The following is a 12,271-nucleotide window of genomic DNA, read 5'->3' as shown; positions in this document are numbered from 1 at the left end:
ATCACTCCCTACAAATAAAAGCCCAGGACCAGATGGCTTCACAGGTGAATTTTATCAAACATATAAAGAGGAATTGGTGCCCATCCTCCTTAAACTCTTTCAAAAGGTTGAAGAAGAAGGAATACTCCCAAAGACATTCTATGAGGCCACCATCACCCTCATTCCAAAACCAGGCAGAGATAACACCAAAAAAGAAAACTATCGCCCAATATCTCTGATGAATATAGATGCAAAAATTCTCAACAAAATCTTAGCCAACCGAATCCAACAACATATCAAAAAAATTATACACCATGACCAGGTTGGGTTCATCCTAGGTTCACAAGGATGGTTCAACATACGCAAATCAATCAGCATCATACACCACATTAACAAAAAAAAAGTCAAAAATCATATGATCATCTCAATAGACGCAGAAAAAGCATTTGACAAAATCCAACATCCATTCATGATCAAGACCCTCGCCAAAGTGGGTATAGAGGGAACATTCCTGAATATAATCAAAGCCATTTATGATAAACCCACAGCAAATATAATCCTCAATGGGGAAAAACTGAAAGCCTTCTCACTCAAATCTGGAACAAGACAGGGATGCCCACTCTCACCACTGCTCTTCAACATCGTTTTGGAAGTCTTAGCCACAGCAATTAGACAAACAAAAGAAATAAAAGGCATCCATATAGGAAGAGAAGAGATCAAACTGTCACTGTATGCAGATGACATGATTCTATACCTAGAAAACCCTAAGGACTCAACCCCAAAACTCCTTGAACTGATTAATAAATTCAGCAAAGTGGCAGGATATAAGAATAACATTCAGAAGTCAGTTGCATTTCTGTATACCAGCAATGAAACATTAGAAAAGGAATACAAAAATACGATACCTTTTAAAATTGTACCACACAAAATCAAATACCTCGGAATACACCTGACCAAAGAGGTAAAGGACCTATATGCCGAGAACTATAAAACCTTAATCAAAGAAATCAAAGAAGATGTAAAGAAATGGAAAGATATTCCATGTTCCTGGATTGGAAAAATCAATATTGTGAAAATGGCCATCCTACCCAAAGCAATCTACAGATTCAATGCAATCCCTATCAAATGACCCATGACATTTTTCACAGAAGTACAACAAACAATCCAAACATTTATATGGAACCACAAAAGACCCAGAATCGCCAAAGCAATCCTGAGAAACAAAAACCAAGCAGGAGGCATAACTCTCCCAGACTTCAAGAAATACTACAAAGCCACAGTCATCAAAACAGTGTGGTACTGGTATCAAAACAGACAGACAGACCAATGGAACAGAATAGAGAATCCGGAAATTAACCCTGACACCTATGGTCAAAATTAATTTTTTTATAGGTCCTAGTTTTGGAATCAAAGGAGCTGAGTACATGTTCAGGCCGTCCATCCTTGACTAGGTGTGGGGTCCAGAAAACCAGATCCTCTCTGAACTGTGGTGTCTTAATCTATAAAATAGACATACTGGGCCCTAATTAGGACATAGCATTGATGAAAGTTTCAAAATGAGGAAACCAAGATGTTCCTGCTTTGCATGTCATAGCACAAGATATAAGGAAAAGATTTCATGATTACACAAAGTAAAGAGATGGCCGAGTCACTCTACAGTCTTAAAAACCTTGGACATATTTGATGATGTTGTGGAAACTAGATTCTGCCCCCTCAGTGCCCGAGACAGAGGTCTTCTCAAATCACAGAAGAGTTACGGAATGGGGAGTTTGTATTTGGATCATCATTTTAAATAAATATTGTTCTGGAATTAGATGGTGAGTCTGGACTCACTGATCCTGAGAGAAGAACATGAAATGTGAGGGAAAGAATAAACACATCAGAGGGCCAGGTGTGAAAAAATGACAGTACATAATATTCATAGGAAAATTAAAAGGAATCACACTAATAGTCAGGGAAAGCTGCTGTAACAAAGAGATACAACTACACATTGATAGCAAAACATAGAGTGGTATTTCTCTCACGCATAACAGTGTCAATGTGGGTGGTGCAAGACGTAGGCACCCCTCCTTTCATGATGTCCCCCCCAACTCGTGCCACCTCCCAGCACTGTCATCATCAACACTGGTTGACACTGGGTGGCTGCACATGTAGGTTCCAGCCAGCAGGAAGGGGAAAGAGTACAGATGGCTCGCCCCAGACCTGCGGATGGTCCACACCAGCTCTGCCTGTGTCCCGCCGTGACCACGTCGCCTATTCACATCTAACTACCATGTAGGCTGGGAAAGGCCATCCAGCTGGGCAGCTACCTCCTGGCTATAATTCTATCCCTATGGAAGAAGAAAGAATGGCTTTTGGTGGACAGCCCATAGTGTGTGTCATAAACACCAATGACTATGAAGTGGGATTAGGAGTATTTTTATTTTCTTTTTCATGTAGGTATCTGTATTTTTCTGAAATTTTCATATTGCACTCAGGACAAACTAGCAGTCATGGCTGTAATCTTGGGTTCCAGAGTCCAACTGGGTGGAAATCAGTCTTATCAACTGTATGACCTTTGACGGAGGACTTCTCCATGACCCTCCATTTTCCTTGGTAGCATCAAGGGAACAATAGTAGTACCAACCTCCTGGGCAGTGGTGCGAATTGAATGAGTGAAGACCTACAGCGTGCTTAGCCTTGAGCCTGGGACACAGTCACTGCAGGTGAATAGTAGTGTGCATTGCTAGTGTCACCATAATTATGACACTGATTATTGATATCAGACCAGCTAACACTCAGGCCCCAGTTGTGTTTGGAGCCTCGTTCCCAGTGAGCCGCTCCCTGCTTTTTCTTCTCTCTCCTTCCTCCTCCTCACCCTCTTCCCAAGGTCATTAAACACATCAAACTCCCCTTCTTCATCTCTCCCACTACCTTCATGCTCACTCTCTAACTCTGCTTCCTCCTTCATGTCTCTGCAGATGTCCAAGGGTCAGGGGGCACTTAAAGATCCTGCTTGGAAATAGAAGTGGCTGACTTTTAGGTCCCTGAATTATTTAGATCCCATTGCAAGGGTGCAACAGTGGTCCTGTTTGCATCCCTAGGATGTCCTGTAGAGGCACCAGCCCTTGAGCTGGTCCCCTTCTGTCCCCAGGTTAGCAGGACTAAACTGCCCTTCGCTATCCTCTGTTCATCTCCCTTCCTCCTTCCTTTCCTTTCCTCTCTACTCCCAGACATGTGCAAGCTTGGATGAGCACAAGTTGAGGAGCCTTTTAAACAGCTCATTAAAACTATTAAAAGCTGAAAATTGACCTTGGGAAATGACTGTGCAATAGTTTTATTAGATTTCTTGAGGAAAAAAAAAGTTAGAAAGCTTGGCTGTCTTACTACTGATTTCTCGGGGTTCTCCATACAAGCTTCTAAATTTGGAACTTGAGAATTATTGAGCTTCTACCTGGAAAAAAAAGAATTTGAAGTCCTGCCAAAGCCCAGAGTCATTCTCCAGCTCTTTCTCCCAGAGCCCTTGAAGAAGCAAGAGGCCAGGTCTTTAGATTTGGGGGAGGGAGGGTCACTGTTGTTGAGTTTGTGTGAGGGAAGAGGAGCATGCAAGGGTTGAGGATCTTCTACTTTCCAGCCCTGAAATGAATCTTTGAGGCACTCATGAATGACAGGAAGTGGGAGGTGGAGAAAAACACCAAAAATCCATCTAGTAAAAAGAAGCAGATATTCCAAACACATTTCAAAGACAAAGACTCAAAAGTAGCTCTTTGTTCTGTTTTCTACAAGGTATGTGTGTTGGGGTTATGGGCTCAAGCACTCGTGGAAAGGAAATGAGGGTGAACTGCAAACACACACTCATGTGTCTGAAGGGCCCAGGGCTGGCCTGGTCCTGTGTGGCAATGAGGGTCAGAACCGGTGTCAGACAGCAGCGTTCCAGAGCAGGCCTTGCCCCTAATCAAAGCAAAATAGGGCACAGCACTCCTTATCACCCACCATGCCCAAAGATGAGAAGAATGACTGCTGGGCCTCCACGAGCCTTTCACTTCTAGCAGAGCTGGGATTTACCGGATCAGTCTATCACCATTTCCTGAATACCTGCTCTGAACCAGGCACCCTAACCACATCGTGTGGTCCCCATATATGTGTTTCTTTGTAGTGTCACGGCACTCCTGTGGCAGAAGGATCATTGGCCCCATTTCTCAGGGAGGAAGACTGAGGCTTAAGGAGGGAAAGCAACTTGCCCCAAACCACACAGTGGTGAAGTGACAGAGCCACAGCTCAAACCCACTTCTTCTGAGGCCCAGTCCAGTGTTTCTGAACTGTGCAGGATGAATACGAGTGTGTGCATGCACGTGTGTTAGGGGAGAGAGATTGGTTTGTGACTTTCTTTTTAAGTCACCCAATTATATGCCTCCCTCTCCCCCTAACTTACTCTTTGAGGGCCCTGCACATCAATCCCCACTGTATCTCCAAAATCTAGCCTGTTGCTAAGGAGTAAAGAGGACAGAAGATGGAGAAATTGAGGTGCTCAGGGAAGCAAGAAAGGACATTTCTTCCTCAATTTGAAACTCTGACCAAAGTCCATTTTGTGGAGGATCCTGGCTCACATTCTCCGAAGGAAATGCCCCCTCAGCCTGGGCTTCTTCTGCAGCCTTGGGTGCCCCTCAGGTAACCTGCCACCCAGCCTCCTCCTCTGGAGAGTGGCTGGAGTGAGAGCGGCCGTCCTCACTCGTTGGAATAATGTTGAAAGGCAAAAATCAGATATTCTCTGCTCATGGTGAATTGTGCAAAGCAATATTTCAAAAATCAAAAGATATTTGATGGAAGGATGCTCATTCAGAAGTCTGAATTTCATAGGTTCCTGTTTCTGGACTCCACTTTCCTTGTAGGGTTGGAAGGATTAAGTACAATGAAATAATACATGTGCTGAATGATAGTTGGCAGTTGTATTATTTCCATGCAAATTGCTTCTTTCTTCTACAGACTTAGAATTCTCCCTGAGCTTATTTTCTTTTGAAATCTAATTTAAAACAATGGAAAGTACACTGAGGTACCATTTCTCATCTATCAGATTGGCAAAAATCCAAAAGTTGGATGGAATAGTCTGTTGGTGAGGCTCTGGGGGAAACAGCCACCCTCAGCCATTGCCACCGGGAATGTTAATGGCTACCACCCAGCAGATTTACACATGCCCTTGACCGTTCACCCAACACAGTTACTTCTAGCAATCTATCCTGGAGATATACTGGAAAAAGACATGAGACATATCAACCAATTAGAGTGTATGGAGCTCATTTGGGTCCAGATTTGAACAACAAATTGTCACAGCAAGACAAGGAAATGGGAACACTAGTTGGGCCTCAGATAAACTCCAAGGAATTATTATTTGTAGTTTTAGCTGTGATCGTGGTATTATGGCTATATATTTCTTAAAATGTCCTTATATGTTAGAAATACTTGATGGAATATAGTGTCTGAAGTGTACCTTAAAATAACTCTGTAGGAGAGAGTGGATGGTTGACAGGTACTTGGGGCCTTATTAGTTTCCTATTTTTTGTATGGGTATATATGTTTGAAAGTTTCCATAATAAAATTATGTCCTTGCAGATAAAGCTGAAATCCCCCTTAACCCCACCTAGGGGTCCTAATCCTAATCTTAGGACTCTTCCTCAGGTAACCTTTGTTTTCAGTTTGCTCTGAACCCTTCCGTACATTTTTCTGGGCATTTAGTACTATGAATATCCTCACAAGGGGTGGAGGGATAGTATTTTTTTCTATGCCAACAATATCCTCCTGACTTAGCGTCCCACCTCATGCTGTCTCCCAGCCATGTGTGTCTTCGAGAGTTTCTATGTAGCGCACAGAGATTTCTTCTGTTCTTCCACTGCTGCACAGCAGAGCATGGTAAGGATGTACTCTAGATTATTAACCCATTCCCACAAGGATGGGTGTTTATGTTGTTTCTGGCTCTTTTGTGATTGCGATCATTGCTGCAATGAATATCCCTGGATATATCTCCTCATGCACAAAAGAGTATTTCTATAGTGTAGAGAGTAAGAAATGGAATTGTTAAGTCCTAGGTGGATTTCAGCTCTGTGCGAATAGATACAGACCCTGCCTTTCCCGTTTTCTATCACTAAAGTTTCAGAGTGTTGTTTCCTCCTTACTCACATGGGGCACTCACTAATAGGAGATGCTATATATATATTTTTTTGTTATTATCAGTATGCCCATTATTTTATAATTTTGTGTCCCACTCCTCTCCTACTTCCTTCATCTCTTAGAATTATTGCTCTAGGCTCACACCTCTACTCCCTGCTTGTGATCCAATCAGCCTGAATCTTCCCCACCCCTATGGTTCTCCTCCCTTCCTCTGGAAGACCCCTTACCATGGGCCTGCACCCTCCACCCTTGATGTGTGTTGCCCCTGCTCTCTAACCTGCAGCCACATGGGTCTGTCTCTCTTCAGATGTTTTCTGACCTCTTCAAGGCTTATACACACAGTTTCCTCTGCCTGGAATGCCCCTGTCCTGCCCATTAGTGAACCAGCTACCGTCTTTTCTCAAGATGGCCATCTTGTGCTTTGGAAGTGCAAGATACCTTTCAGTATAACACTTGAAGCAATTTTTAATAATACATGTATTTTTTTAATTAATCTGATTAATGTCAGTCTTCCCATTCAATCTCAAGCACTGTGAGGGAAGAAATGGGGTCGTTTTTGCTCAGCATGGTACACCCAGCATCTACCCCAGTGCCAAGAATATAATAGGGCCTCAGTAAATAGTTGCTGAATTACTGACTTAATAAGTGAAGGAACTATAGAATGCATAGTCAGGGACAGATAGCTCACTTCACTGGCATTTTTTACTAGACCCCTACTTCTATCAAATTATTGGCCCACAAGGCCCAATGGTAAGAGATTCCAGCATCTAACAGGACCACTGGCCAGGATTCCCTTCAAGACCCTTTTGCAGATCTGAAGTTCCATGTCTTAACAACACAGCTAATCCTTCATGAAACACTCCTCTGGCTGAAGAGATGCCTCGAAGTTTCCTTTGATTCCTACAACACCTCTCAGAGCACAGTTAGTGTTTAATCTGGCATATGACCACCCACATCCTGCCTCCATGGCTATTGGACCTGGTGGTGAAGGTCTAAATCTTAATTGCCTCTACCTCCCTTGGGCTTGATAGCTGCACATCTCCTAGTAAATACTCAATAGAACATCACTGAGTAAGAAATGAAGACTGATTATGGCACCCTAAATACCAGCTCTCTTCTAACTGTAGTGTTGTATTGAGTGCTGGTCCAAAAACTAGAATATACCCCAAGTACTTTCAAGGAAAAAAAAAATCCTGGCCCTGCCGCTTTCTCCCTGTGGCTCACCCCACGTCTACATGGTTGGAATGCCATCCAGAAAAGCTCTTTATTCCCACAGTGCAATATGAGCCCATCACACCTGATCTTGTCAGCAGGACAGAGTCCTTGAAGGTGTCCATGACCTCCGGACATCTCCCCATGCAGTTCCTCCATCAGTCTGGCTTTCAGAATAGTGAATGCCAAGTTCTTCTGGGCAAGCTGAGCAACTTTTGTGGCTAGCACGTTTGTTTTCCTCCTCTTAGTCATCACTTATTTCCCTTTGAAAATTGTAATTCCATGAATTACATTGTATGAAAAATTTTGGTAAATTTCTTCAAATTCAGTTAGGGAGGGGTTAGAGCCAGAGGCATATCTGGAATAAAATTTTAAAGTAGAAAGTCACTTTCTGGTTCCACCATTTGAATTTAGAAAGAGTCTCAGGACTGAAATGACTTTAAGCCACATGGACACCTTCGGAAAATCACATCATTCTTAGAAGAATGTGGACTCCAGGGCTGGGGCACAAAAAGTACAACAGGAAGTTGGAACATCTGGTGCCAGAAAGTAAAGAAGTATCCAAAGAGTGATGAGGGACATGTCAAAATATGGCCCAGCAGAAAGGGCTGTTAATTAACCAATTAACTGATTAATTAATTGAGGGAGAAGTTGTCCTCCTGACAGCAGAAAGACAACAAATATAAAAAGAATGATGGGATTAGAAAACACCGTTTGTCAACCATCACATTAAGAACTTTCAGGGAAGAATCATCAGTGATGAAAATGCTAATGGGTGAAAGTTTGGGGAGTAACCATATTTTCAGTCTCAGACAGCATCCCAAGTCATGGTGGGTAAGACGCACTAGGAAAAAGGAACATTCCCTCTGCGGTATTTCTGCTAAAGAATCAGAGTCTGAATCTAATCATGGACAAACATCAGACAGATCCAAAGTAAGGGCTGTTCCGTAAGATAACAGGCCTGAGTGTTGTACATCTAGAGAGGGTGAATTTTACTGGATGAAGATGATACCTCGATTCACCTGATTTTTAAAATATAACTAATCTGCTCTCTTTAAAACTATCAAAGTCTGGGAAAAAAGACTAGGAACTATTCCAGATTATAGGACACTGAACAGACAAGTCAAGTGAATGCAATAAGTGTTACAGAATTGTTATAAACATTATTGGGATAATGGGCAAAATCTAAGTAAAATTTGTACACAGATAATGATAATGTGTAAATGTTAACTTCCTGATTTTGATAACTATACTACAGTTATGTAAAAGAATTATCTTGCATATAACGGAAAGGGGCATTATATCACGTCTACGGCTTAAGATCAACCAGTAAGTAGACAGATGGGATGGAGGGAGGGATGGATGGATGGATGGATGGATAGTGTTAAAATAAAATGGAGACCAGGCTTAAAGATCCTCCAAGCAGACAAAACCAGTTAAGTACAACTTATTCTAGCTTATTTCATGAACATCAAATACTTCACTTACTTCTTGTAAATGCCTCTTATAATCATAAATAAAGCTTATCTTCCTAAAATGATATAAGACAATCACTTTTAACCAATCCCGTCATCTGGAAAACCCCACTGAAATAACCAGTCACTGTAAAGTTAAACAATGTCGTCATTTTCACACTGTAAACCATCCTGTAGTGAGCTTCTGAGCTTCTTAAAATCTTCAGGTTTGCTATCTCCCTGTTCATGAAGATTTTGCTTCTCACTCAATAAAATATCCATATTTATATAGACATAGACAGACAGACAGGATACATATAAAAATGTATCCTGAATACTTTTCCAGGCTGTAAATGAAACTGAGGCAAACTGCAGCAGGCAAACTTGTTCTCAGGTAATTGGACCTTCCTGAACCAACTCTGAAGGGATTCTGAACTGCAGGGGGCGCCAGTTCCCACAGGCAGCAAGTACAATAAACCACCAACACTCAACTTCCTCCTCCCTCCGCGGTGACCAGGCCCAGGTCACCTTGGGCTCTGGGAAGTTTGGAATCTCCATGCAGGGGCCCAGTTCCTGCCAGCCTCCCTTTACAGTTTCCATCCCTCCTGTTTCCCTCACCCCCTCCTCTGCACACCCTCTTCCAGCTCAGTCCTAGCAGAGAACGCTGTGGCCTGCAGCTATGCCAAACTGGGCACGGAGGCGATGCCACCAAGCCCCTTTTCACTCGTGACCTACATTGCCATTGGTTCCAGGGACCGTGTATTCTGGGAGTCAAATGGGGAATGTTACTATGACAACAGCTCCTGGAGCTGCCGGGATGCAGAACATCTCCTTAAAAAAAGTTCACTTACCCTGATGGCAAATGGACCTCATCAGTTATTTCCAAATCAAATATCCAAACCAGGGGGACTGAAAAGAGAATACCCTTTGAGGACTCATTCAGATCATAGCACAGGAGCAATCTGTTGAGATATCAGAGAGTGAAGAGTAAGAACCACAGTTTTGTAAATATTTTGTTTCTTTAAAGACAAATATGATTAGAGATAAGCACTATGCTTCTGGCTGCTGTGATCTTGCCCATATGAGAAGGAAACACGCCTACAAGAAAGGACTGATTCTTTTAAAATCTCAGCCTTGGTTGGTTCCTATTATTTTCTCCTCATCGTCTGTGGTTTCTAGCTCTTTCCATGCCTCCATTCAGCAGATGCTGTGTGTGTGAAAGAAAGAGGGTGAGGTTCTTAGACCCCATTTCCAGCTTTGCTGTTGGGTGAGTTGGGTGACCTCAGGCCGTTATTTCCTTTCGGAAGCTCAGTTTCTTCACCAGAGACATTTATTGTTTATTCCTTCATCCAAATGTTCATAAGTGTCTTTTGAACACTGACTGTGTGCCTGAGGAATAATAACCATCTCCCCTTTGGGGGATTGTGTGGCTTTAGACCACTCTTGAGGGTTAAAATCAATGTTGAAACCATGATCACTGGTTACCTTTGCTTCACTGCCCCACACCATGCCCCAGGATCAGTAACAGCTTCCTCAGACTTGCACAGCTCTAGGCTGGGGCTTCCATCACAGCCCAATTTGATGGGTTACATTATTGACTGTGTGTCTCTGTCACCCACTTAAGACAGAGAGGGCTCTTCAAGGGCAAGAATTGGCTTCTCCCCAGGACCTGGAACCCAACCATTGTAAAAGACAGATCCCCTATAATTAAAAATGTTAGAGCCGGTGTCAGTGAGTAGTTTTTCTTTTTCTCATGTTCCTTGTATAATCAATGAATTCAAACAATCACCTGTCATTGGTGACTCTGGGAATATGCTGTATGGACATGCTTATGAGGGGCACCTGGTTGGGGGCGTGAGCAACATGTGACAAGCACCCTCTAAGCGTGGCTGCTTCTGGAGCTTGAAGCTGCATCGGCACAGTAAGTACTCTGGTTTTGCTTCAATTATTTGTACATGGGGTGACTTGGGCAGAGTGTGTGTAAAGATATGAAGGCGCTTGACCCACATTCATCACCTATGGAGCCCTCCTCCACCTTGTCCTTGGCACTTTCCAGCCGGGCCTCTGTTTTCTGAGTCTGTGCATCCCAGAAATTGACCCGTGACACCTCTCGCTATCGCCCCTCACAAGAACATCTTTCATTTCCTTTCCTAGCTGAAACTCTGGTCTCACGGGAGCTCCTTTGGAGAAGAAAAAAAAAAGCGTTAAAACTCTGGGGACGTGAACCTGAAACTGTGAGTCACCCCTTCTCCATTTCAGAGTCTTCCCTCCTCAAGGGGCTTGAGAAATGTGACACATCACTCCAGTAAACCCTTCTGGACACAATTATGTTCCAGTTTCTGCCTACCAGGACCTACTTAGTATTTCTCATCTTACTCAGATTGCATTGAGAACTTGATTAGATGCTATTGATTCTGTCATAAACAAATAAATGCAGCCTGCATTCCCCCCTGTAATCTTTTGCTTACTTCATATAAAAAGAGTCCCACCTGTGCTTCATAGGCTTCTACCTGCATTTCTTTGCTCTGCTCCACTTTAGGTCCTTGCCCTCCTCGAAGCCGACATCTCCCCTCAGTCTTGTGCATGGGCTTTAGTTTTTATTGCTGTTATTTGCTGGGCTCTGTTAGGACTGTTTGCTCTCCCAACTACCAGAGGGGAAAGGAGAAATATTTCTCCAATTCCCAGATAGAGTTGTTATTGGAAAAACTGTTTTTCAATGAATCCTTCCATTTTTATTGGCCCCAAGTGTCATTTATTCCCATTATAAGCAATTTCCCTTATGATTAAGGGAAAAGCTGACTGTGACCTATGGGGAGGGTCAGCTCCCTTGAGGGGTCTCTGTACCTCCTCTCTATTATATAGCAAATGCTCACACCTTTTAAGACCCAATAAATGTCCCTGGTGTGTGAAGTCTTCCTTGGCTCCACCAGGCAGTTGAGAGCAAATGAGAAGAAAGAAAGCCACACTGAGGACCCCAAATGGATCCATGAGTGAGAATACAAAAGATAAAGAGCTCACACCAGCCAGGGACCAGGACACCTTGGTTCACTCACCTCTTCCCCAAATTTCAGTTACTTATCTCTAACATGATTTTTTTTTTTTGCCATACCTGAGTATCATTATTTACTTATAATTTTCCTTGATATCTATTTGCTTTTTCTGCTTTCTTTACTGGCATTTATCATTAAAGGAGACCTATCAAGATCTCTTGCCATAACCAGGAGATAACTAGATATTTTTTAAATGAGTACAGTAAAATCAAAACATTGGCACTAAATTTGAGCCTGTTGGGGCTCAGACCCTGAGGTTGGCTCTCTTCTTGTAAACAAGGAAGGTTAGAGGGTCTTCCAGCACCAGGCTGAGACGGCTCCTTAAAAGAGCATCAGGACTGAACAAGGACTAAAAAGGAAATGACTTCCTCTTCACATGATCTGGGCCCCTACAGCCCCATGTAAAAATCATCTTCACCATCTCAAATCCCTCCA

General features: G+C 42.9%; 1 long non-coding RNA gene across 1 annotated transcript in view; it reads left to right on the top strand.

Annotated features, from left to right (window-relative positions):
* LOC110256246 overlaps positions 1 to 11,229 on the top strand; it is a 60,054-nt gene extending 48,825 nt beyond the window's left edge. Inside the window, exon 5 of the long non-coding RNA XR_002337582.1 lies at positions 10,941 to 11,229. This is a non-coding gene — a long non-coding RNA (uncharacterized LOC110256246). The remainder of the gene's footprint in view (positions 1 to 10,940) is intronic.

The sequence above is a fragment of the Sus scrofa genome, chromosome 13, assembly GCF_000003025.6.
Source record: "Sus scrofa isolate TJ Tabasco breed Duroc chromosome 13, Sscrofa11.1, whole genome shotgun sequence".
NCBI lineage: Eukaryota > Metazoa > Chordata > Mammalia > Artiodactyla > Suidae > Sus > Sus scrofa.
This window is presented reverse-complemented; position numbering and strand designations above follow the sequence as displayed.